Genomic DNA, 27988 nt, shown 5'->3' with positions numbered 1-27988 from the left:
TGCCCAGTGCTGCCAAAATGGCTGCAGAAGCTCCAAAGCCCTCATCGCTGGGAGAGGAAGGACCTTCACCCAGAAGTGAATGCCTGGCCGAGGATAAGAGGACACTGCCGATTTGTCTTGGCAGGGGTGATGGGCTTAAGTAAGTAAGCATATTGCAGTTACCTGACCACAGGATAAAACACGGCCCTGGATCAGAGAGAAACTTGCAAAGTCGCAGCTCTGTTCCCAAAGGCAGTGGCACATTGAAAGTCATCTCCAACATCACACTTCCCAAGGTGATTAACATCAACTGGCTCACAGAGGGGAGTGTTGCTAAAGACGTCAAGTGAAGGGCTTAAAGGATCCATCACGAAGAATCTGATTCCTTAGAGATACGAGCAGAATTAGGCCATTCAGTCCATGGAGTCTTGTTCTGCCCTTTGGGCAATCGATTTATGCTTTTACTATGTGATTAAGTACATTCAGCTTTTATTTTGAAATGAACAGTTTCAGATCTGTATTAGGTCACTTCCAGTGCAGTCAGGACATAGTACGCAGTAAAGCACTTTGGCAGGCAGAAGGCCAGAGGTGTACGTTAGGAGCTAAAGAAGTTCCCATCTAAAGCCACCCAGTTGTTTCCCCAGCAGGAGCAGGACTTCTAAGTTGATGCTGTATTGTTTAGAAGTTAACCTAGAGGTATCAATAAGATCTTGCTGAAATAGAATGCTATTTTAGAGTTTATTAGACACTAACCTAAATGCTGAAGGTTTATGCATACTATTTGCCTGTAGCATTTACTTGTCAGAATCCTATAATATTTACCTGCAAGAAACTTAACTAAGTTCTCTCTGTTCTATATATATATATATATATATATATATATATATATACATACATACATACACTTACTTGTGCGAAAAGAACAATGCACGGTATTTTGTCGGTTTTTTTTTAGTTTCACTCTTTAATCACTACGTCATGCCACTGAGTCTGCAATAAAACCTGAGAAGCTCGGAGGCTGCACCCTGACTTGCATGCCTTTGTTGAATTTTACAACACTGCAGCGAGGGCAGTACAGTGAAAGAGCAGAGATCAGCTGGTGCTTCAACAACCTCCTTGCATCTAAAAACTGCATTTTGGATCAGAAACAAGGGGATACTGCTTCCATATCCAGGTTAAGAGCTTCCGTACATCAGACTCACCTGCTTGTGCAGCAGCAAGAGCTCACGCCAGGGAAGAGGCAGAAAAACACATGCTGCAGTTGCTGAAGAGGAGACAAAGCTTGAAATGGAAAATGTAAAATTAGAGGCCGAACAAAGAGCACTTACCCTTCAGCAGGAAGCAGCTGCAACCACAGGATGGGTTCAGGCAGCGAGGGAGCCATGAAGACAAAAAGGGCCAGCAAAGCGCAGTGTCAAGGACTTTGAGGAGGCAAACATGTGAAAGCACAGCCTGAACTTCATGAATCACAGAACCGAACAGCTTTTCCTGCCGCGTCCCTAACTTCAGTGTTTTCCAATGGCAGCTTTATTCCGTGACAATCTCCTTCGGAAGATGGCTCACGTTGACAATCCAACAGAAACATTAAGTCACTTGTTGCTGACGATACCTTCACACCACTCCCAAAAGATTCCAATACAAAGGGAGAATGAGCAGTGGGCAGACGCTAAGACAGCTCGCCAGCACCGCAGCTCACAACCGAATGCTACAGCCCAATCGTTTGTTCCCCAGTACAAGGCAGCTTCTACCAGCCCAGTACCAGCAACAGAACATCTTGTATGATAGATGGCTCCCCATGACTTAGTGAGCATAAGCTTTTACCATTTTGATGATAAACCTAGGAGCTAAGGAGCGTGGCAGTCACCATTCAACAATGCCAGAACAGGGACAACACGGACAGAAGTGTTGGATCTACTGACAAAGTGGCTCAGCAAAGAATCCAGTGAGCACATCAAGAGGATGCACTCAGGGCACATGGGCAGCCCTGTTACCATTCGAGAGAAGGCCAGGGAATGGTTCCAGGACTACTACACCAGCCAGAAATTATTAAGGAGGCTGAATTTAAGAAATTAGATGATTTTTCTGGAACCTCTGCCAAGGACCACGTCAAGTTAAGGGAAGTAGGAGACCTTCTCATGGAACTTCAGTGTGCTAAGGAAGAGGGATACCTGCTAAGTTTGACCTATCTAGACACTGCCCACTTCGTCAGCCCCGTAGTGGAGATACTCCCCGACTGACTCCAGAAAAAGTGGATATCCGTTGGCTCAAGGATCAAGAAAGTGAATGGTGGCCATCTTCCTCCATTCGATTACTTCGCCAGATTCATCTGCCATGAGGCACGCAAAAGAAATAATCCTAGCTCCACCATTCTGAGTGGCAGCAGTGTACCTGGGAAATTAGACAGATCCATCTCTCTACAAGACAGAGATCTCTGCATGTGAACTCTGTCAAAAAGGGCGATGGGCCAGAGAAGAACTGTCCCATTCATACTAAGCCACACCCACTCAGGAAATGCACCGGCTTTAGAACAAAGACTCTCAATGAAAGAAAGGCTCTTCCCAAAGAGAATGGAACTTGCTCTGTGCTGAGCCTCAGTGACTCTCTTGGCAAAGCAACTGCAAAGCAACAGAGAAGTGCACTGAGGGTGATGGTACTCAGCATCACACAGGCATGCAGCCACGTCCAGCACCTCCATCCCTCAAGCTTTCTATACCCTCATCAGACAATGATAGGGAGAAAGAAGGAAACCCTCCCATCAAGACTGCTGTTAACTCCCAATGCACCGCGGTTTGTGGTCTGGAGCAGGTAGCTAGGCCTTGTTCAAAGATTTGCCTTTTTATAATGTATCCTCAAGACCAAAGTGAAAGAGCTATCAGCATGTACAGCATGTCATACTCAACGACCAAAGTATTCATTCTTTGGCCAGGTCAGACTTCTTGGCGCTGTTTGACGTTAAAAGCCACTCATCTGCATACTTACTCAGAACCTAAGCTGGTACAACTGAGATATCTGGGAGGAAGGCAAACAGCTTCCAGATTGAATCACTCAGTCAGACTTTCTCTCCCACCACTAACTGAATGCAACAAGATAATTAATGATTGCTCTGAAATACCAACACCACATGCAGCTCTTCATCATCCACATCTGAAAAGTGCAGCAGCACACATTCCGGCACTCAGCCGCAGTGCAGAGATCCTGCATAAAGTCAGTCAGCAGCACAATGTCCCTTTTGCACAGAGGCCGGATCTGGGCTGGGTGCTGGTGGGCAATGTGCATTTGGGAAACGCACATAAGCCAAGTGTGGGCACGTCCAAGACGAGTGTTCTGGAAAATGTCCATCCTTCTATCTTCACTCCCTGCAACAACTTCATGTGGCCAAAGGAGAAAGTCAGTCACAATGAAGAGTGACACAGTAGTCCGTCCAAGCTTAGCAGGGTAAGAGAAGAGACACTTGGACAAACCATTTTTAACTAGACAAAGTCTGACAACAAACCTCCCCCATCCTGAAAACAGTGAACAAAGAAGTCTACAGGGATGAAACAAATTGTTGGGTTGCTCCTCTCCCCTTTAGAGTTCCCCAGCAATACCTGCCCAACAATCACAAACGGCCCCTGACGCATCTCACCTCCCTACAGCAAACTCTGAAAAGAAAGCCAGAGATAACAGAGCAGTTTCTGGGCAAGATTTTGGAGTACGACCATGCTGAGGTAGCACCAGCACTGAGACAGAATGAGGAATGCTGAAACCGACCAATTTTTGGAGTCAACCATTCTCAAGAGCCTGGTCAGGTCCAAGTGGTATCTGACTCCAACACCCAGTATTCTGGCATATCTTTCAACAACGTGCTCCTTACAGGCTCAGACTTTAATAATTTCCTTCTGGGGGTTTTCATCTGCTTTTGGGAGGAACAGGTTGTTCTCCTTGCGGACGTACCACAAATGTTCCATTGTTTTCTCGTCTGAGGTGACCACAAGAACTACCTCAGGTTTCTGTGCTACAGGGACAACGACGTAACTAACAGTGTCATCGACTGTAGAATGAAAGTCCACGTTTTTGCAAACAGAGACTCGCCAGCTATCTCCATCTACGGGCTTAAAAGAGCCCACTCTCCTGCCTTCTCCCTATAACCTTTGATGCCCTAACTAACTAACGGCCTATTAACCTCTGCCTTAAATATACCGAATTACTTGGCCTCCACAGCTGCCTGTGACAATGAATTCCACAAATTCATCACCCTCTGGCTAAACAGATCCCTCTTCATCTCTGTTCTAAATGGATGGCCTTTTGTTGTGAGCCTGTACTCTCCCACGATTGGAAACATCTTTTATCCACATCCACTCTTTTGAGGCCTTTCAATATTCAGTAGGTTTCAATGAATCCCCCCCTCATTCTTCTGAATTCCAGTGAATACAGGCCCAGAGCCATCTAACACTCCTCATATAAGTACCCTTCCAGAGATCAGAGCCTGGAAACCAGTCGGAAACATCCCACCATCAAGGACATACAGTTGCAAGAAAAAGTTTGTGAACCCATTGTAATTACCTGGTTTTCTGCATTAATTACTCTTAAAATGTAGTCTGATCTTCATCTAAGTGGTTTCTATTACTCAGACCACATTTTATGAGTAATTAATGCAGAAAATCAAGTAACTGCAAAGGGTTCACAAACTTTTTTTGGCAACTTTATATATAGAAAGGGGCTAGTAACATTATGAAGGATCCCACCCACCCTGCTCACGGACTGTTTGTCCCACTCCCATCATGGAGGAGGCTACCTACCATCTACACCAGGATCACCACAGTTACTTTCCCCAAGCAGTAAGACTGATCAACACCTCCACCCACTCACCCACCCCTCCATACACCCCCACCACCACTACTCTATCATTTCCTGTCAGAATCACCTTATGTAGACACTTCTTGCATTAAGTACCAGAAGTGACATTAAACAATCTTGAATCCTGAATCTTGAACAGGTCAATGCCTCAGAATGGAGTGTTGGAGGAATTGGAGATGGTGGTGGGCGAGAGGGGTATGAGACAGCCCAAAACTGCTCACAGTAGTCCAAGTGCGGCCTGACCCATGCCTTGTAAAGCCTCAGCATTACATCCCTGCTCTTGTATTCTAGTCCTTTCAAGGTGAATGCTAACACTGCATTTGCCTTCCTCACCACCAACTCAAACTGCAAGTTAACCTTTAGGGAATCCTGGAAAAGGACTCGGTCCATAAGACCATAAAACATAGGAGCAGAATTAGGCCATTTGGCCCATCCAGTTGCTCTGCCATTCTATCATGGTTGATCCTTTTTTTTTCTCCTCCTCAAACCCAGTTCCCAGCCTTCTCTCCATAATCTTTGATGCTGTTTCCAATCAAGAACCTATCAATCTCTGCCTTAAATACACCCAACGACCTGGCCTCCACAGCTGCAGGTGCCAACAAGTTCCACAAATTCACCACCCTCTGGTTAAAGAAATTTCTCCGCATCTCTGTTTTGAATGAACGCCCCTCTGTTCTGAGGCTGTGCCTTCTTTTCCTAGCCTCTTTCCACATCTACTCTGTGTAGGCTTCAACATTCGAAAGATTTCAATCAGATCCCCCCCATCCTTCAAACTCCAATGAGTACAGACCCAGAGCCATCAAATGTTCCTCATATGATAACCTTTTCATTCCAAGAATCATCCTTCTGAACCTATTCTGGACTCTCTCCAATGCTAACACATCTTTTCTAAGATGACAGGTCCAAAACTGTTCACAATACTCAAGATGAGACCTCACCAGTGCTTTATAAAGCCTCAGCATCACATCCTTGCTCTTGTATTCTGGACCTCTTGAAATGAATGCTAACATTGCATTTGCCTTCCTCACCACCAACTAAATCTGCAAGTTAACCCTTAGGGTGTTCTGCACAATGACTCCCAAGTCCTTTTGCAGCTCAGATTTTTGGATTTTCTCGCCATTTAGAAAATATTCTGTAAATTTAGTTTTACTACCAAAGTGCATGACCATGCATTTTCCAACATTGTATTTCATTTGCCACTTTCTTGCCCATTCTCCGAATCTGTCTAAGTCCTTCCGCATCCTACCTGTTTTCTCAACACTACCTGCCCCTCCACCAATCTTCATATCATCTGCAAACTTAGCAACAAAGCCATCTATTCCATCATCTAAATAATTTATATACAGCATAAAAAGAAGCGGTCCCAACACTGACCCCTGCGGAACACCACTAGTCACTGGCACCCAACCACACAAGGATCCTTTTATCCCCACTCGCTGCCTCCTTCCAATCAGCCAATGCTCTAAACATCTTAGTAACTTTCCTGTAATACCATGGGCTTTTAACTTGGTAAGCAGCTTCATGTGTGGCACCTTGTCAAAGGCCTTCTGAAAATCCAAATATACAACATCCACTACATCCCCTTTATCTATCCTACCTGTAATCTTCTCAAAGAATTCTAACAGGTTCGTCAAGCAGGATTTCCCCTTTCAGAAACCATACTGGCTTTGTCCTATCTTGTCCTGTGTCACCAAGGACTCCATTACCTTGTCCTTAACAAATGACTCTAACATCTTCCCAACCACTGAGGTCAAGCTAATTGGTCTATAATTTCCTTTCTGCTGCCTTCCTCCTTTCTTAAAGAGTAGAGTGACATTTGCAATTTTCCAGTCCTGTGGGACCATGCCACCACAATCTCTAACGCTACCTCTCTCAGAACCCTAGGGTGCAGTTCATCGGGTCTAGGTGACTTATGTACTTCCAGATCTTTCAGCTTTTTGAGCACTTCTCCCTTGTAATAGTAAGTGCACCCACTTCTCTTCCTTCACACACTCCAATATCTGGCACATTTCCAGTACTTTTCACAGTGAAGACTGATGCAAAATACTCATTTAGTTCATCTGCCATCTCTTTGTCCCCCATTATTATTTCTCCCGCCTCATTTTCTTGCAGTCCTATATCCACTCTCATCTCCCTTTTATTTTTCACATACTTGAAAAAAATTTTACTATTCACTTTGATATTATTTGCTAGCTTGCTTTCATATTTCATCTTTTCCCTTCTAATGATTCTTATAGCTGCTCTCTGCAGGTTTTTAAAAACTTCCCAATCCTCTACCTTCCCACTAATTTTTGCTTTTTGTATGCTCTTTCTTTTTGCTTTTACATTAGGTTTGACTTCCCTAGTCAGCAACAGTGTACTATTTCGCCATTTGAGTAGTTCTTCATTTTTGGAATATACATGCCCTGCACCTTCCTCATTTTCCCCAGAAACACACGCCATTGCTGCTCCGCTGACATCCCTGCCAGCAGCTCCCTCCAATTTACTTTGGCCAACTCCTCTCTCAGACCACTGTAATTTCCCTTACTCCACTGAAATACTGCTATGTCAGAATTTACTTTCTTCCTATCAAATTTCAAGTTGAACTCAATCATATTGTGATCACTGGTACCTAACCGTTCTTTTACCTAAAGCTCCCTCATCGCCTCCGGTTCATTACATAACACCCAATCCAGTATAGCTGATCCCCTAGTAGGCTCAACGACAAACTGCTCTAAGAAATTATTTCTTAGGCATTCAACAAACTCACTCTCTTGAGATCCATTGCCAACCTGATTTTCCCAATTAACCTGCATGTTAAAATCTCCCATGACTATCATAACATTGCCCTTTTGACTCCCCTTTTTTATTTCCTGTTGTAATTTGTGGTCCACCTCCCAGCCAGTGTTGGGAGGCCTGTATATAACTGCCATCAGGGTCCTTTTACCCTTGCAGTTTCTTAACTCAACCCACAAGGATTCAACATCTTCCGATCCTATGTCACATCTTTCTACAAACGTACTTATTTGATGCCATTCTTTACCAGTGGAGCTACGCCTCCCTCTCTACCTACCTTCCTATCCCTCCGATACAACATGGAACCTTGGATCTTCTGCTCCCAACTACAACCATCCTTCAGCCATGATTCAGTGATGGCCACAACATCATACCTGGCAATCTGTAATAAGAGCACTTTGGCACCTCAGAATTTTGAATTTTCTTCCCATTTACAAAATATTCTATACCTTTTTTCCTTCTACCACGTGCATGACCATACACTTCCTGTCACTTGCCACTTCTTTGGCCATTCCACCTGCCACTTTTTTTGGCCATTCCCCCAATCTGACTATGTCCTTCAGTAGTCTCTCTCTGCTTCCTCAACACTGCCTGCGCCTCTACCTATCTTCGTATGGTCCGCAAACTTGGCCACAATTCCTTTATCCAAATCATTGGCATACAATGTGAAAAGAAGCGGCCCCATCACCAACCCCTGCAGCACACCACTAGAATCACCAACAGCCAACTAGAAAAGGCCCCCTTTATTCCCACTCTTTGCCTTCTGACAATCAGCCACTGCTTTATCTATGCTAGAATCTTTCCTGTAATACCATGGGTCTTTACTTGTTAAATAGCCTCATGTGTGGCACCTTGTCAAAGGCCTTCTAAAAATACAAGTATAAAACATCCACTAATTCTCTTTCATCTATCCTACTTGTTATTTCTTCAAAGAATTGCAACAGATTTGTGTCAGGCAAGATTTTCCCTTAAGGAAACCATGCTGACCTTGGCCCATGTGCTTCGAAGTACCCTGACAACTCATCCTTAATAATAGCCTCCAATATCTGAGGTCAGGCTAACTGGCCTTTAATTTCCTTTCTTCTGCATCTCTCCCTTCTTAAAGATTGAAGTGACATTTGCAATCTTTCAATCCACAGGAACCATTCCGGAATCTTGTGATTCTTGAAAGATCATTACTAATGCCTCTAATGCCTTCACAATCTCTTCAGCCACCTCTTCCAGAGCCCTGGGCATAGTCCGTCTGGTCCAGGTGACTTTTCAGCTTCACAAGTACCTCCTCCTGAGCAACAGCCACACTCGCATTCCGGCATTCTTCTTGTCTCATCCACAGTGAAGACTGACACAAAATACTTACTCAGTTTCTCCACCACTTCAGCTTCGCTGGAGATGGAGAGTGGGTGTGCAGGGAAGGGATAAGGGGAGGAAGAGATAGGTTTTAGGGGAGGGGATGAGGCAGCCAGCGCCTTTATCACAGGTGACAGTGCCCAATACCAGAGGATATTAGAGGAAAGTATAAGAAGGATGTCAGAGGAAGATTTTGTTTAAACACAGAGTGGTGGGTGCGTGGAACACGCTGCCTGGGTGGTGGCAGAGGCAGATACATTAGAGGCATTTAAGAAACTCTTGGGGACATGGATGAAAGAAAAATGGCAGGCTATCTAGGAAGGAAGGGTTAAATCGATCTTAGAGTCGGTTAAATTGTTGGAGCAACACTGTGGGCCGAATAGCCTGCACTGGGCTGTGGTGTTCTATGCTCTTTTTATATTGTAATTAACTCTTATGTCTTTTCACTGTAATACTGCTGCAAAACAACAGCTTTTACATCTGTTACATAAAGTGATGCAGATCCACCACCCTAATCTCGCCCCCCCCCCCCCCCCCCCCGGAGATCATGTCACATAAAGGCAGAGATCGGAGCATCCAGATCCTTCACCCTAATCTCATCACTGCCCCCGCCCCCTTGGAGATCACGTCACGGAAAGGCAGAGATCGGAGCACTTGGATCCATCACTCCCATCTCGTCACTTTCCCACTTGGGGATCATGCCATGGGGAGTACAGGACTGGCTCCAAGGGGAGGCAGCCAGCTACACAGAGCCAGCCCAGAGCAGGGCAGAATCCTTTGCACTTCCAGCAAATCCAACACCAAATTCAGACAATGGAATTTCACAGCAGCGGCCCATCTATAGAAGGAAACATCCCACACTCTGTCACAGAGAGAGGGGCAGGCACTGAGGAGGCTGGGGACAGAGGGGAGGATCTATTGGCTTGCCCGCAGCATACATGTGCATGATGCTACACACAGGTACCTGCAGAGTCACATACCCAAAGCTGCACACAGGGACAGGTACATACACAACACAGGCCTAAGGTCACTGGACACTGGTCACCAAGACCATGAGATTAGGGCGTGCCAGAGTGTCTGTGCAACGGCTCCTTGTTTAGCAAGCAATATAGATAGACATCCCTTTCCCAGTATCAACTGGTCACAGCCAGAATAGAGTCAGATATTTTTGTACTAGTGAAGTTTAGATTTATTTTTGATGGATTCGCAATGGAGAAGAGAGACTAGCTAGGGTTTCAGCAGTGGAGTGTGGTCTCTGACTGCAACTAGGCTCGATCACTTGGAATGGAGGCATGCCTGGAGTGGAAGGGACACAGATATTATAGAGATGAGCTCTGTTTGGCACATGTACATCAAACGTACAGTGAACACAAGCGATTCTGCAGAAGCTGGGAATCCAGAACACATAAAATGCAAGAGGAAGTCAGCAAGTCAGGCAGCATCTATGGAAATGAATAAACAATTCCACAGATTTCGGGCTGAGACTCTTCATCAGACAACACACAGGAAAATGCATCATTTTGTGTCAATCATCAACACAGTCCAAGGACGTGCTGGGGGCAGCCCACAAATGTCGCCACGCTTTGGGGCCCAACACAACATGCCCATCATTCACTAAAGCTAACCTGTGCATCTTTGGAACGTGGGAGGAAACCTGAGCACCCAGAGGAAACCCACGCAGTCATGCGAAGAACGTAGAAACTCCTTACAGTCAGCTGCAGGAATTAAATCCAGATTGCTGGTGGCGCAAAGTGTTACACTGTTACGTCAGGTGGCAGCTGTGTGCAGAAGTGTCACCATGCTTCTGGCATGAATGTATCACGCCAAGTCCATGGCGGTTCCCAAGATGGACGGATGGGGCCTTGGGATGGTGAACAGTTGGAAGCTACCAGCGAAGGGCAGAAAGGAAGGGCGAATTTCTGGCTGGACAGGGATCAGTGCTGCGGCCTCTGTCTCTAATGACTTAGAAGAAAATATAGGTGGATGCATCAATACGTTTGTGGAACTATGGACAGTGTCAAGGGCTTTCAAAGGATACAACAGAATATAGATCAGATACTGATATGGGCGGAGAAGAGGTAGACAAGAAATTAATTTAGACAAATGTGAGGTGTTTCACTTCGGGGTATGCATACAAGATCCTGGAGCAACTCAGCAGGTCAGGCAGCATCCATGAGGGAAATAAACATATAGTCATAGGACACTACAACCACAAACAGACCCTTTGGCCCATCTAGTCTGTGCCAATCCGTTAATCTGCTTAGTCCCATCAACCTGCACCACAGACGTCCATACTCTTACTATCCATGTACCTATCCAAACCTCTATTATATGTTGATATCGAACCTCATCCACCACGTTCTACACTCTCACCACCCTCTGAGTGAAGTTCCCTCCTCATGTTCCCCTTAAACATTTCACCTTTCATCCTTAACCCATGACCTCTAATTCTAGTTCCACCCAACAGTGGGAAAAAGCCTCCTTATACTTACCCTTTTTATATCCCTCATCATTTTGTATATGCTATCAAATTTCTTCTTAATCTTTCCTCAATCTATGGAATAAAGTCCTAACCTATTCAATCTTTCCCCATACCCCAGGTCCTCCAGACCCAGCAACATCCCTGTAAATCTTCTCTGTAGTCCTTCAATCTTATTTATATCGTTCCTGTAGGCAGGTGACCAAAACTGCACACAATATTCCAAATTAGGCCTCACCAACATCTTACACAACTTCAACATAACATCTCATCTCCTGTACTCAGTACTTCATGAAGCTGACAAAAATCCTTCTTACGACCCTGTCTGCATCCGTTGTTGTTCAGGGTCCAAGTCCATAGGTCTCTGAAAGTGACTGTGCATGTAGACAGAGTGGTATAGAATGCATACTGCACGCTTGCCTTAATCACTCTGGGTATAGTATATGACTCAGCAAGTTATGTTGAAGCTGAACAAAACTTTTGTCAGACCGCACTTAGGAGTACTGCGTGCAGTTCTGGTTGCTCTGTTACACAAACAACGTGGAGGATTTGGAGAAGTTGCAGAAGGGGTTTACCGGGATATTGTCTGGATTAGAGGGCATATGCTATAATGAGAGGCTTGACAAACTTGGTTTGGTTTTCTCTGGAGCAGTGAGGCTGAGGGGAGGTCAGATAGAAGTTTATGAGAGGCATAGATAGAGTAGACAGACAGTATCTTTTTCCAAGGTAGGAATGCCAAATATCAGAGTACATACAATAAAGATGAGAGGGGAAGGGTTTAAGGGGGAGTTTAAGGGGGATGTTTTGTATTATTTTACAGAGAATATGGGTTCCTGGAACAGCCGCCAGGGTGCTGGTGGAAACTGACATGATGGAGACACGTAAGAGTCTGACAGACACATGGATGTGCAGGGAATGGGGAGATATGGATCATGTTCAGGGAGAGGTTTAGTTTAACTTAACACTGTGTTCAACACAAGACATTCTGGGCCAAACCGCCTGTTCCTGAGCTGCACTGCTTTGTGTCTGTGGAGTTGTTCTGTGGTTACCTTCAGGAGCTGACTACTGGCTTCAGGAGGAGGAAACCAGAGGTCCATGAGCCAGTCCTCATTGGAGAGTCAGAGGTGGGGAGGGTCATCAACTTTAAATTCCTCAGCATTGTTATTTCAGAGGATCTGTCCTGGGCTCCGCATTTACTTCTTTAGAGGTTTGCGAAGATTCAACATGACATCCACAATCTGACAAACTTCTACAGATGTGTGGCGGAGAGTATACTGACTGGCTGCATCACAACCTGGTACAAAAACACCAATGCCCTTGAATGGAAAGTCCGACAAAAAGTAGTGGATATGGCCCAGTGCATCACAGGTAGTCCTCCCCGCCAATGAGCACATCTACACAAAGCGCTGTCACAGGGAAGCAGTATCCATCATCAGGGACCTCCAGCACTCCAGGTCGTGCTCTCTTCTCACTGCCACCATTGGAAAGAACGGTCAGAAGCCTCAGGACCTCCACCACCAGGATCAGGAACAGTTACTACCTCTCAACTTTCAGGTTGTTGAATAAGAAGGGATAACTTCACTTGCCCCATCACTGAACTGTTCCCACAAACTAAGGACTCACCTTCAAGGACTCTTCTTCTCATGCTGGCAATATTTATTACTGATTTTTTATTTTTATTAGTTTTTCATATTTGCAGAGTTTGTTGTCTTTTGCACACTGGTTGAATGCCCAAGTTGGTGTGGTCTTGATTGATTGTATTATTGTTTATGATTCTATTCTGGGTTTACTGTGAATGCCCACAAGAAAATGAATCTCAGTCTTGTATAAGTTGACACATAATAAATCTACCTTGAACTTTGAGATAGTCACATCAGCACCCGTGGCTCTGGTTGCATCCGGTAACCAACACTCAACAAAGTCATATCACCTACATGTCCCACAGCCTGACGAGGCTTTCAGAAATAGGCATCCGTTAGTCTGGCGAGACCATGGATCTGCGCCTGGAAAGTCTTCACTCTCCAGGACGCAGGCCTGGGCAAGGTTGTATGGAAGACCAGCAGTTGCCCATGCTGCAAGTCTCCCCTCTCCACGACACCAATGTTGTCCAAGGGAAGGGCATTAGGACCCATACGGCTTGGCACCAGTGTCATCACAGAGCACTGTGTGATTAAGTATCTTGCTCAAAGACACAACACATTGCCTCGGCTGGGGCTTGAACTCATGATCTTCAGATCGCTAGTTGAATGCCTTAACCACTTGGCCACGTGCCCACTTTCAGAAATAAGACCATAATAAATAGGAGCAGAATTAGACAGTTGGGCCACTGAATCTGCTCCATCATTCGATCACGGCTGACTTATTATCATTTATGACTAATCAAGAGCCTATCAACCTCTGCTTTAAATACACTGAATGACTTGGCCTCCAGAGCTGCCTGTGGCAATGAATTCCACAGATTCACCACTCTCTGGCTAAAGACATTTTTCCTTGTCACTGTTCCAAATGGACATCCTTCCACTGAGTAAAGCTTCCGAAGCTAGGATCAAACGAAGCACGAGGAGTATAAAGAAGCCAAAATAAACTAAAGATGGCAATTAAGAAAGCTAGGAGGAGCCAAGGAAAGTCCTTGGCAAGCAGAACATTCTATACATACAAGAGCAAGAGGATAACTAGGAAGAAGATAGGACCACTCAAAGACAAAAGGGGGAACATTTCCTTGGATGCAGAGAATGTGAGTGAGGTACTTAATGAGTACTTTACTTCAGTATTTACCAAGGAAAAAGATATGAAGGACCAGGAGATCAGTACAGAGTGTATAAATACACTAGGGCACTCAGAGGTCAAGGAGGAGGTGGTGTTGGGTCTCGTCATGAGTTCTAAGGTGGATAAGTCCCCAGGGCCTAATGGGATTTATCCCAGGTTATTGGAGGAGACTAGAGATGAAATTGCTGGGCCCTTGACCATTATCTTTGTGTCCTCTCCAGCCACAGGCGAGGTCCTGGAAGACCGGTGAGTGGCTAATGTTGTACTTCTATTTAAGAAGGGAACAAAGGATAATCCTTGAACTATAGACCAGTGAGTCTCACGTCAGTTGCAGTGAAATTGCTGGAGAAAATTCTTAGTGATAGGATATATGAGCATTTGGAAACCCATGGGCTAATTAGGGAGAGCAGCATGGCATTGTGTGGGGCAGGTCGTGCCTTACCAACTTGATTGAGTTTTCTGACAAGGTGACGAGAGATTGATGAGGATAGGGCAGTGGATCTTGTCTACAGGGATTTTGGTAAGGCATTTGATAAAGTCTCTCATGGGAGGCTAATCCAGAAGATTCAGATGCATGGGATCCGCGGCAAATTGGCTGTCTGGATTCAGAATTGGCTTGCGTGTAGGAAGATGGCAGTGGTTGAAGGGACTTATTTGAGCTGAAGATCTGTAATTAGTGGTGTTCTGCAGGGATCTGTGCTGGAACCTCTGTTGTTTGTGATGTATATAAATGACCTGGATGAAAATGTAGGTGGGTGGGTTAGTAAGTTTGCGGATAATTCCAAGATTGGTGGAGTTACGGATCGTGTAGAAGACTGGCAGAGAATACTAAAGGACATAGATCAGCTGCAGATATGGTCAGAGAAATGGCAGGTGGAGTTTAATCCAGATAAATGTGAGGTGTTGCACCTTGGTAGAGCAAGTGCAAGGAGGCAGCACTCCGTTAAGCAGAGATTCTTAACAGTATTGCTGAGCAGAGAGATCTTGGGATCCAAGTTCATAGCTCCTTGAAAGCGGCTACACAGGTTGATAAGGTGGTTAAGAAGGCTTATGGAATGCTTGTTTTTATTAGTCAAGGCATTGAGTTCAAAAGTAAAGAGGTTATATTGCAATGATATAAAACTCTGGTTAGGCTACATCTGGAGTATTGCATACAGTTCTGTTCACCCCATTCTAGGAAGAATGTTGAAGCTTTGGAGAGGGTGCAGAAGTGGTTTACCAGGACCCTGCCTGGTTTTGAGAGCATATATTATCATGAGAGGCTGGATAAACATGGGTTGTTTTCTCCGGAGCATCAGAAGCTGAGGAAAGATCGGATAGAGGTTTACAAGATTATGAGAGGCACAGAGTGGACAGAGAGTAGCTAATACCAGAGGGCATGCATTGAAGGTGAGAGGGGGTAGGTTCAAAGGGGATGTGAGGGGTAAGTTTTTTCTACTCAGAGTTGTGGATGCCTGGAATGCACTACCTGGTATGGTGGTACAGGCAAATACATTAGAGGCTTTTAACAGATGTTTCAATAAGCACATGGATATAAGGAAGATGGAGGGATATGGAGATGGTGTAGGGAAGAGGGTTTAGTGTTTGGATGTTTTTGATTTGCTTTTTAGCTGGTTTAGCACAACATTGTGGGCCAAGTAGCCTGTTCCTGTGCTGTACACTTCTATGTTCTATTCTGAGGCTATGCCCTCTAGTCCTAGACTCCCAAACTGTAGGAAACATCCTCTCCACATCTACTCTATATTCAATATTCAAACAAGAGAGAATCTGCAGATGCTGGAATCCAAGCAACACACACAAAATGCTGGACAAAATCAGCAGGTCAGACAGCATCTGTGGAAAAAAGTGCAGTCGATCTTTCGGGCAAAGACCCTTCAGCAGGAATATTCAATATTCAATAGGATTCAATAAGATTCCCCCATCATTCTTCTAAACTCCAGCAAGTACAGGTCTAGAGCCATCAAAGCTTCTCATACATCAATCCTTTCATTCCCAGAATAATTTTTGTGAACCTCCTTTGAACCTTCTCCAATGCCAGCACATCCTTTCTTAGATAAGGAGCCCAAAACTGCTCTCAATACTCCAAATGCAGTCTGACCAACGCCTTATCAAGCAAGATAATAACAAGGCAAACAACAGGAATTCTGCAGATGCTGGAAATTCAAGCAACACACACAAAAGTTGCTGGTGAACGCAGCAGGCCAGGCAGCATCTGTAGGAAGAGGTACAGTCGACGTTTCAGGCGGAGACCCTTCGTCAGGACTAACTGAAGGAAGAGTGAGTAAGGGATTTGAAAGTTGGAGGGGGTGGGGGAGATCCAAAATGATAGGAGAAGACAGGAGGGGGAGGGATGGAGCCAAGAGCTGGACAGGTGATAGGCAAAAGGGATACGAGAGGATCATGGGACAGGAGGTCCGGGAAGAAAGACAAGGGGCGGGGACGGGACCCAGAGGATGGGCAAGGGGTATATTCAGAGGGACACAGGGAGAAAAAGGAGAGTGAGAGAAAGAATGTGTGTATAAAAATAAGTAACAGATGGGGTACGAGGGGGAGGTGGGGCATTAGCGGAAGTTAGAGAAGTCGATGTTCATGCCATCAGGTTGGAGGCTACCCAGACGGAATATAAGGTGTTGTTCCTCCAACCTGAGGGTGGCTTCATCTTTGCAGTAGAGGAGGCCATGGATAGACATGTCAGAATGGGAATGGGATGTGGAATTAAAATGTGTGGCCACTGGGAGATCCTGCTTTCTCTGGCGGACAGAGCGTAGGTGTTCAGCAAAGCGGTCTCCCAGTCTGCGTCGGGTCTCGCCAATATATGAAGGGCCACATCGGGAGCACCGGACGCAGTATATCACCACAGCCGACTCACAGGTGAAGTGTCACCTCACCTGGAAGGACTGTTTGGGGCCCTGAATGGTGGTAAGGGAGGAAGTGTAAGGGCATGTGTAGCACTTGTTCTGCTTACACGGATAAATGCCAGGAGGGAGATCAGTGGGGAGGGATGGGGGGAACGAATGGACAAGGGAGTTGCGTAGGGAGCGATCCCTGCGGAATGCGGGGGGGGGGGGGGGAGGTAAAGATGTGCTTAGTGGTGGGATCCCATTGGAGATGGCAGAAGTTACGGAGAATAATATGTTGGACCCGGAGGCTGGTGGGGTGGTAGGTGAGGACCAGGGGAACCCTATTCCTAGTGGGGTGGCGGGAGGATGGAGTGAGAGCAGATGTACGTGAAATGGGGGAGATGTGTTTAAGAGCAGAGTTGATAGTGGAGGAAGGGAAGCCCCTTTCTTTAAAAAAGGAAGACATCTCCCTCGTCCTAGAATGAAAAGCCTCATCCTGAGAGCAGATGCGGCGGAGACGGAGGAATTGCGAGAAGGGGATGGCGTTTTTGCAAGAGACGGTGAGAAGAGGAATAATCCAGATAGCTGTGAGAGTCAGTAGGCTTATAGTAGACATCAGTGGATAAGCTGTCTCCAGAGACAGAGACAGAAAGATCTAGAAAGGGGAGGGAGGTGTCGGAAATGGTCCTTACACTTCCTCCCTTACCACCATTCAGGGCCCCAAACAGTCCTTCCAGGTGAGGCGACACTTCACCTGTGAGTCGGCTGTGGTGATATACTGCGTCCGGTGCTCCCGATGTGGCCCTTCATATATTGGCGAGACCCGACGCAGACTGGGAGACCGCTTTGCTGAACACCTACGCTCTGTCCGCCAGAGAAAGCAGGATCTCCCAGTGGCCACACATTTTAATTCCACATCCCATTCCCATTCCCATTCTGACATGTCTATCCACGGCCTCCTCTACTACAAAGATGAAGCCACCCTCAGGTTGGAGGAACAACATCTTATATTCCGTCTGGGTAGCCTCCAACCTGATGGCATGAACATCGACTTCTCTAAATTCCGCTAATGCCCCACCTCCCCCTCATACCCCATCTGTTACTTATTTTTATACACACATTCTTTCTCTCACTCTCCTTTTTCTCCCTCTGTCCCTCTGAATATACCTCTTGCCCATCCTCTGGGTCCCCCCCTCGCCCCTTGTCTTTCTTCCCGGACCTCCTGTCCCATGATCCTCTCATATCCCTTTTGCCTATCACCTGTCCAGCTCTTGGCTCCATCCCTCCCCCTCCTGTCTTCTCCTATCATTTTGGATCTCCTCCTCCCCCTCCCACTTCCAAATCTTTTACCAACTCTTCCTTCAGTTAGTCCTGACGAAGGGTCTCGGCCTGAAACGTTGACTGTACCTCTTCCTACAGATGCTGCCTGGCCTGCTGCGTTCACCAGCAACTTTTAAGATAATAACAAGTATTACTTCCTTGTTTTTATATTCTAGTCCTCTCGAAATGAATGCTAACATTGCATTTGCCTTTCTCATTGTCGACTCAATCTGCAAGTTAACCTTTAGGGTATCCTCCACCAGGAATCCCAAGTCCCTTTACACCTCTGATTTTTAAATGTTCTCCCCATTTAGAAAAGGGGCTGTGCTGTTGTCTGTGGCAGCATTGCTGTGTATGGTGGCTGCTGTGTTAAATACATTGCAGCAGTGTCTTGCCCCGAGGACAAATTAAGTGAAGGTGTGCTGGGCTGTTCAGGGACTGTGCAGATTGATGGTCAGCCAAGGGCTCGACAGATATTGAAAACTCAGCCCCGTGGTCAATGGGTGTTGACCTCTGCTCAGTTCACTGAGGTGGGGCGGGATGGGTCAGGGAGTGTGAGGTGGGGATAGAGACAGAGGGAAGGGTGAAGGGCTGCTCATTCTCAACAGTGGATTACATTCCTGCAGGACAGACGTTTTTTGTGTTCAGCACCTCTCTCAGTGCATGGCCCACAGTTAACTCAGGCAGTCAGCTCTCCAAACATCCTTAAATGGCAAAGATCGTGCATGGTCGATGGAGAATTAGCAGGAAACTAGCCAAAAGCTTTCTCCCAGAGTAAATAGTATAACTGCACGAACACTGTAATCTGCACATCTCACTGAAATTAACAAGCAGTTCCAAAGACTGATGACATATCCTCCCACCGTTGACAGAACAGAACACAGTACTCAGTTACAATGACCTAGCACTTTGAGGGCACATCAGCAGCAATGGGAACAGAAGCAGAACATTTGGCCCATCTAGTCTGTTCTACCAAAGGCACAACTCCTGCTCTTCATTATCAATTCCTTCAAGCTATTATGGCCAGCAGATCCTTTTCTACCTTCCCCGCTGCCTCCATCTCCCTGCCTACTTCTTTGGCAAGGTCCCTCCAGCACACACCGATGACCCCCTCCCATCTTCAACTGTTCTCCTCACCCTGGACACCCCACTCTGGTCTTCTGTTTGCTGTGAATCTTTTCATTTCTAACTACCGATAAGCCAGACATCAACCGTCTCAACTTTACTACTCCTCTCTCCAACTCAAATTTCACTCTTTCCGAACGCATTACTCTACACCTGGGGTCGGCAACCTTTTTGCCTCTGTGGGCCAGATCGTATATTAATGAGCGGATGGTGGGCCAGATAAATGCCATAAAAAACTTGAAATATAGGAATTATCCATTTAAATACATCTAGTTATGTTTTGCCTCAAATTAATGAATAACGCATGCTAGTAAATCACTTCTGCTTAAGGTTCCCTACCCCTGCTCTACACTCTCTCCGCACTAATCCTAACCTTGTCCTCACCTACCACCCCAGTAGCCTCTACATCCAGTACATAATTTTCTGTAACTTCTGCCGTCTCCAATGGGATCCCACTACCAAGCACATTTTTCCTCCCCCCCCCCCCCACTCTCTGTAGGGATCACTCCCTACCAGACTCCCTTTTCCATTCATCCCTTCTCACTGATCTCCCTTCTGGTACTCCAACCTGATGGCATGAACATCGATTTCTCGATCTTCCAGTAATGCCCCCACCCTCCTTCACCATTCCCCATCTCCTTTTCCCTCTTTCACCATATCTCCTTATTTGCCCATCACCTCCTCAGGTGTTCCGCCACCTTCCCTTTCTTCCATAGTCTTCTACCCTCTCCTATCAGATTCCCAGCTCTTTACTTCACCCCTAACACTCTCTAACCCATCACCTGCCACCTTTTACTTCTTCCTCCCCTCCCCTGTTCTAACTTCTCATTTTTTCCCCACTCCTGATGAAGGGTCTCAGCCCGAAATGTCGACTATACTCTTTTCCATAGATGCTGGCCTGGCTTGCTGAGTTCCTCCAGCACTTTGTGTGTGTTGCTTCCTTTTCTGCTGACAGGAGAAGGGGCAAAGGCAATTTACTGGCACCTCAAAACCAATTGCTTCGCTCAGATGGGGCTTATCAGCTGTGGTTGGCAGCTCAGCTAGGAGAAGGAAAACTCTAATCTCAAAGCTCCACTAGCTGTAGCTATGCCCACTCATGCGGTCGACTTCAGGAGTAAGCCCCGAGAAGTCTGGAGCAGTCCGATGTTGAGCTCAATGCTGATTGGCAACTCCTGCGACATTCCTGGTGCCAAACTGCATTGGTCTCTGCTGTTCCTTTGGATTCATCCGCTGCTTAGAAAGGGGGAGCCCGTTACACGGGCAACAACTTACTCTCCATATCATACTGCCCTGGCTTGCATACTGCAACTTCGATGTAGACAGTGAGGATGGGGAGGAGCACCAGAGGGAGGTAATGGCACGAACATCAATTTATCAAAATTCTAGTAATACCCCTTCTTTCACCATTCCCCATCACCTCCCGCTGATGCCCCTCCCCCTTTTCTTTCTTCCACAGCGTTCTGCCCTCTCCTTTCAGATTCCCCCTTCTCCAGCCCTGTATCTCTTTCACCAATCAACTTCCCAGCTCTTTACTTCACCCCTCCCTCCTTCCTGATTTCACGTATCACCTTGTGCTTCTTCCTCCCCTCCTCCCACCTTCTAATCCTGACACATCTTTTTCTCCACTCCTGATGAAGGGTCACAGCCCAAAATGCTGACTATACTCTTTTCCATAGATGCTGCCTGGCCTGCTGAGCTCTTCCAGCATTTTGTATGTGTTTCCAGAAGACACAGGAGCACAATAAGGCCATTCAGCCCATCATGTCTGCTTCAACTTTCAATCATGGCTGTTTTATTATACCTCTCAATCCGTTCTCCTGTCTTCTCCCCGTAACCTTTGCTGCCTTGACTAACCAAGTACCGATCAACCTCTACTATATATTAAAAAACAATTTTACCCAAATACCAAAATAGATAAACCCACCACCTCTACCACCAGAAAGGACATGAGCCACAACAAAAATGAGGAACACCACCTTCTTGAAATTATCAAAGCCACACATCATCCTGAGTCAGAAATATAGAACATAAAACGGTACAGGCCCTTCGACCCACAAACCATTAAACCTACTCTAAGATTAACCTAACCCTTCACTCTCACATAGCTCTCCATTTTTCTTTCAACCATGTGTCTATCTAACAGTCTCTTAAATGTCCCTGACGTATCTGCCTCTACCAACACCCTTGACAGTGTGTTCCATGTACCCACTATTCTCTGTGTAAAAAAACCTACCTCTGACATCCCCTCTATACTTTCCTCCAGTCACCTTAAAATAATACCCCTGATATTAGCCATTTTCCATCCTGGGAGAAAGTCTCTGGCTGTACCTTCATCAGTGCTGGGACAAAGCCCTGGCACTCCATGCCTACAGCACTATGGGTGTACCAATTCACAAAGGCAGCTCACCCCCACCAAGAGCAACTAGGGAGGGGCATAAAAACTGGCTCAGCCGACGAAGTCCACATCCTTGAACGAATGAAGAAAAAAAAAACCTCAATTCTTTGAACATTCAGAAACATACCACTGAAATGAATTCAACAACACTCTGCACAGGCCTGCAGGGCACTGATTCTAAAGATTCACCACCTCGACTGAAGACATTTCTCCTCAAGCTAACACACAGCACAGATTCTAGGCTCTTCAGCCCAACCGAACTTCCACTGAGTTAATTACTAATTAAAACCGATTTCAAAGTCAAACTACTTAAAAAGCTAATCCACCATTAGCATTGCAATTGTAGTGTTCTGGTATGCTGCAGATTTTCTTAAGAAACTGAAAGCTAATTTTCTAATATCATCTTTCAAAAAAAGGCATCATTAGACAGAAATTATATCAGAAATGTCATTACTTATGACATTACTGTTCAACCCAAGCAGTTGAGAAGCAACTCTGGTCTTCTCCACTCCACAGAATGGAAGTTCAATCTCCACACTCTGATGCAGCAAGTCCACCATCTCATGAACCTTCACCACACTCCCTCTAGCTTAGGAGACCAGATCTATCCACAGCTTCCCGGATGTGGTCTCACGAGAGGAGATCTCATTGAAAACTATCAAATATTGAAAGGCCTAATTGGAGTCGGGGATAGAGATATGTCTCGACCTCAGGAGTTGGAAGGCACTCCTTACCTTCGCTAGCCCGCAGGTGACCCTTGGGCAAAGTACAGCACTGGCTCATCCCTGATTAGGGTTACGCAAAGCCATGGGAGCAGCTCATATGAGCAGATGGTGGATTTCACAAGTCCTAGTTATAGTGGCATGCAAATGTTTGGGCACCCCTGGTCAAAATTTCTGTTACTGTGAGTAGCTAAGGGAGTAAAAGATGAACTGATTTCCAAAAGGCATAAAGTTACAGATGACACATTTCTTTAATATTTTAAGCAATAAAACTTTTTATTTCCATCTTTTACAGTTTCAAAATAACAAAAAAGGAAAAGGGCCCGAAGCAAAAGTTTGGGCACCCTGCATGGTCAGTATTTAGTAACACCCCCTTCGGCAAGTATCACAGCTTGTAAACGCTTTTTGTAACCAGCTAAGAGTCTTTCAGTTCCTGTTTGGGGGATTTTCACCCATTCTTCCTTGCAAAAGGCTTCTAGTTCTGTGAGATTCTTGGGCCGTCTTGCATGCACTGCTTTTTTGAGATCTATCCACAGATTTTCAATGATGGTCGGGGGACTGTGAGGGCCATGGCAAAACCTTCAGCTTGCGCCTCTTGAGGTAGTCCATTGTGGATTTTGAGGTGTGTTTAGGATCATTATCCTGTTGTAGAAGCCATCCCCTTTTCATCTTCAGCTTTTTTACAGACGGTGTGATGTTCACTTCCAGAATTTACTGGTATTTAATTGAATTCATTCTTCCCTCTACCAGTGAAACGTTCCCTGTGTCACTGGCTGCAACACAAGCCCAAAGCATGATCGATCCACCTCCGTGCTTAACAGTTGGAGAGGTGTTCTTTTCATGAAATTCTGCACCCTTTTTTCTCCAAACATACCTTTGCTCATTGCGGCCAAAAAGTTCTATTCAAAAAGTTCAATGGAACATCTAAGCAAGCCTGATGCATTTTGGAAACAAGTCCTGTCCTCCTCTGCTCCTGTTTCTTATAACCTGAGGCTCTCCCAGTGTTGGGACCACTTACGAGGGGTGATTGATAAGTTTGTGGCCTAAGGTAGAAGGAGATGAGTTATTAACTTCAAACTTTCTGCATAATCACTCAAAGAGCTGAACTGCTTGTGCATGTAACGAGAGCTGTATAAGTCATCTCCTTCTACCTTAGGCCACAAACTTATCAATCACCGATGCTGTGGACACTTTCTGGAGGTCCAAGATCCATATGCTCCACGACCACTGGACTAAGTGTGTAAATGCAGGAGGGGGCTGTGTTGAAAAATAAGTGTGCTAGGTTTTCTAAAATTGATTCCTTCTTCCTTCGGTCATTAACTTTTCAATCACCCCTTGTATTTTCACATTAGTCGTCAATGATACAGATAACAGAATTGATGGCTTTGTGGCCGATATGAAGACAGGTGGAGAAGCAGGTAGTGTTGAGGAAGCAGGGAGTACGTAGATGGTCTTAGGCAGATTAGGAGAATGGCCAAAGAAGTGGCAGGTGGAGTACAGTGTCAGGAAGTGTATGCTCCTGTACTTTGGTAGAAGAAATAAAGACATAAGCTGTTTTCTAAATAGAGAGAAAATTCAAAAATCTGAGGTGCAAAGAGACTTGGGAGTCCTCATGCAGGAGTTCTGGAAGGTTAAAGTCAGTGATAAGGAAGGCAAATGCAATGTTAGCATTCACTTTGAGAGGACTAGAATATAAAAACAAGGATGTAATGCTGAGTCTTTATAAGACAATGGTCAGACTGCACTTGGGAGTATTGTGAGCAGTTTTGGGCCCCTTATTTAAGAAAGGATGTGCTGACATTGAAGAAGGTTCAAAGGACGTTCACAGGAATATTTTTTGGGAATGAAAAGGTTAATGTATGAGGAGTGTTTGATGGCTCTGAGCCTGTACTCACTGGAGATTAGAAGAATGAGAGGTGGATCTCATTGAAACCTACCAAATACTGAAAGGCCTTAGATAGAGTGCTCGTGTAGATGTTTTCTATCGTGGACGAATCTAGGACCAGAGGACAGAATGGAGGGACGCCCATTGAGAACGGAAATGAGGAGGAATTTCTTTAGCAGAGGGGGCGAATCTGTGGAATTTATTGCCATGGGCAGCTGAAGAAGCCAAGTCATTGAGTAAATTTAAAGTGGACGTCGATGGCTAGTCAGTGCATCTAAGTTTATGGGGAGAAGGCTGCAGAATAGGGCTGATAGTGATAATAAATCAGCCATGATGGAATAGGAGAGCAGAATCAATGGGCCAGATGGCCTAATTCTGCTCCCATGTCTTATAGTTTTATGCAAAATACAGTACAGGCTGGGTTTAGAGGGAAGGTTGCTCCATACTGCCTCATCTCTAATCCTGGGCGTGGCTTAAGGTCTCTCCACATTTAAAGATAATTAAGCACACTTTGAATGCTAGAGTCTATGAAAAGGAAGTTAATTGTCCTGTGGATTAAATTGTGTGCCTCACGACCCAGCAAATATAGAGTCCTTTTCCCTCAAAGCCAGTCTAACAGTCGGACAGATCCCAAGTGTACGCCACAGGAAGCTGATCGCAGGAATGCAGGCAGGAACTCTGCAGCAACTGGCAGAATGCCAAATTCTAAATGTTCAACAAAATGACAGGCTGGCTGAAGTATGCAAAACCCAGTCTGAGGGAGGTCAATGTCAATTCACAACAAAGTCTAAGAGAGCAGAGTGAACTCGGAGCGAGTCCAATAGAGAGCAGAGAGAATTCGGAGCGAGTCCAATAGAGAGTAGAGAGAATTCGGACCAAGTCCAATAGAGAGCAGAGAGAATTCGGAGCGAGTCCAATAGAGAGTAGAGAGAACTCGGAGCGAGTCCAATAGAGAGTAGAGAGAATTCGGAGCGAGTCCAATAGAGAGTAGAGAGAATTCGGAGTGAGTCCGAGAGAGCAGGGAGAATTCGGAGCGAGTCCAATAGAGAGCAGAGAGAATTCGGAGCGAGTCCAATACAGAGCAGAGAGAATTCGGAGCGAGTCCAATAGAGAGCAAAGAGAATTTGGAGCAAGTCCAATAGAGAGCAGAGAGAATTCGGAGCAAGTCCAATAGAGAGCAGAGAGAATTCGGAGCGAGTCCAATAGAGAGTAGAGAGAATTCGGAGCGAGTCCGAGAGAGCAGAGAGAATTCGGAGCGAGTCCAATAGAGAGCAGAGAGAATTCGGAGCAAGTCCAATAGAGAGCAGAGAGAATTCGAAGCAAGTCCAATAGAGAGCGGAGAGAATTCGGAGCGAGTCCGAGAGGGCGGAGAGAATTCGGAGCGAGTCCGAGAGGGCGGAGAGAATTCGGAGCGAGTCCGAGAGGGCGGAGAGAATTCGGAGCGAGTCCGAGAGGGCGGAGAGAATTCGGAGCGAGTCCGAGAGGGCGGAGAGAATTCGGAGCGAGTCCAATAGAGAGCAGAGAGAATTCGGAGCGAGTCCAATAGAGAGCAGAGAGAATTCGGAGCAAGTCCAATAGAGAGCAGAGAGAATTCGGAGCGAGTCCAATAGAGAGTAGAGAGAATTCGGAGCGAGTCCGAGAGAGCAGAGAGAATTCGGAGCGAGTCCGAGAGGGCGGAGAGAATTCGGAGCGAGTCCGAGAGGGCGGAGAGAATTCGGAGCGAGTCCGAGAGGGCGGAGAGAATTCGGAGCGAGTCCGAGAGGGCGGAGAGAATTCGGAGCGAGTCCGAGAGGGCGGAGAGAACTCGGAGCGAGTCCAATAGAGAGCAGAGAGAATTCGGAGCGAGTCCAATAGAGAGTAGAGAGAATTCGGAGTGAGTCCGAGAGAGCAGAGAGAATTCGGAGCGAGTCCAATAGAGAGCAGAGAGAATTCGGAGCAAGTCCAATAGAGAGCAGAGAGAATTCGAAGCAAGTCCAATAGAGAGCGGAGAGAATTCAGAGCGAGTCCGAGAGGGCGGAGAGAATTCGGAGCGAGTCCGAGAGGGCGGAGAGAATTCGGAGCGAGTCCGAGAGGGCGGAGAGAATTCGGAGCGAGTTCGAGAGGGCGGAGAGAATTCGGAGCGAGTCCGAGAGGGCGGAGAGAATTCGGAGCGAGTCCGAGAGGGCGGAGAGAACTCGGAGCGAGTCCAATAGAGAGCAGAGAGAATTCGGAGCGAGTCCAATAGAGAGCAGAGAGAATTCGGAGCGAGTCCAATAGAGAGCAGAGAGAATTCGGAGCGAGTCCAATACAGAGCAGAGAGAATTCGGAGCAAGTCCAATAGAGAGCAGAGAGAATTCGGAGCAAGTCCAATAGAGAGCAGAGAGGATTCGGAGCGAGTCCGAGAGAGCAGAGAGAATTCGGAGCGAGTCCAATAGAGAGCAGAGAGAACTCGGAGCGAGTCCAATAGACAGCAGAGAGAATTCGGACCAAGTCCAATAGAGAGCAGAGAGAATTCGGAGCGAGTCCAATAGAGAGTAGAGAGAATTCGGAGCGAGTCCAATAGAGAGTAGAGAGAATTCGGAGCGAGTCTGAGAGAGCAGAGAGAATTCGGAGCGAGTCCAATAGATAGCGGAGAGAATTCAGAGCGAGTCCAATAGAGAGTAGAGAGAATTCGGAGCGAGTCCAATAGAGAGCAGAGAGAATTCGGAGTGAGTCTGAGAGAGCGGAGAGAATTCAGAGCGAGTCCGAGAGGGCGGAGAGAATTCGGAGCGAGTCCGAGAGGGCGGAGAGAATTCGGAGCGAGTCCGAGAGGGCGGAGAGAATTCGGAGCGAGTCCGAGAGAGCAGAGAGAATTCGGAGCGAGTCCAATAGAGAGTAGAGAGAATTCGGAGCGAGTCCAATAGAGAGTAGAGAGAATTCGGAGCGAGTCCGAGAGAGCGGAGTGAATTCGGAGCGAGTCCGAGAGGGCGGTGAGAATTCGGAGCAAGTCTGAGAGGGCGGAGAGAATTTGGAGCAAGTCCAATAGAGAGCGGAGAGAATTCGGAGCGAGTCCAATAGAGAGTAGAGAGAATTCGGAATGTGTCTGATAGAGAGTGGAGAGAATTCGGAGCGAGTCTGAGAGAGCGGAGAGAGTTCGGAGCGAGTCTGAGAGAGCAGAGGGAATTCGGAGCGAGTCCGAGAGAGTGAAGAGAATTTGGAGCGAGTCCAAGAGGGTGGAGAGAATTCGGAGCGAGTCCAATAGAGAGCGGAGAGAATTCGGAGCAAGTCCAATAGAGAGTAGAGAGAATTCGGAATGTGTCTGATTGAGAGTGGAGAGAATTCGGAGCAAGTCTGAGAGAGTGGAGAGAATTCGGAGTGAGTCCGAGCGAGAGCGGAGAGAATTCGGAGCAAGTCCAATAGAGAGTAGAGAGAATTTGGAATGTGTCTGATAGAGAGTGGAGAGAATTCGGAGCGAGTCCAATAGAGAGTAGAGAGAATTCGGAATGTGTCTGATAGAGAGTGGAGAGAATTCGGAGCGAGTCTGAGAGAGCAGAGAGAATT

At 46.2% G+C, this 27988-nt stretch overlaps 1 protein-coding gene and 1 pseudogene across 2 annotated transcripts in view; one reads left to right on the top strand and one right to left on the bottom strand.

The window, feature by feature from the left end:
• The window catches only part of ilk (integrin-linked kinase), a 122486-nt gene that overhangs the window by 83110 nt on the left and 11388 nt on the right, over nt 1–27988 (bottom strand). The gene's annotated exons all lie outside the window — the stretch shown is intronic.
• On the top strand, nt 18–27750 carry LOC140199931 (uncharacterized; annotated as a pseudogene).

Source organism: Mobula birostris, chromosome 7 (genome assembly GCF_030028105.1).
Source record: "Mobula birostris isolate sMobBir1 chromosome 7, sMobBir1.hap1, whole genome shotgun sequence".
NCBI lineage: Eukaryota > Metazoa > Chordata > Chondrichthyes > Myliobatiformes > Myliobatidae > Mobula > Mobula birostris.
This window is presented reverse-complemented; position numbering and strand designations above follow the sequence as displayed.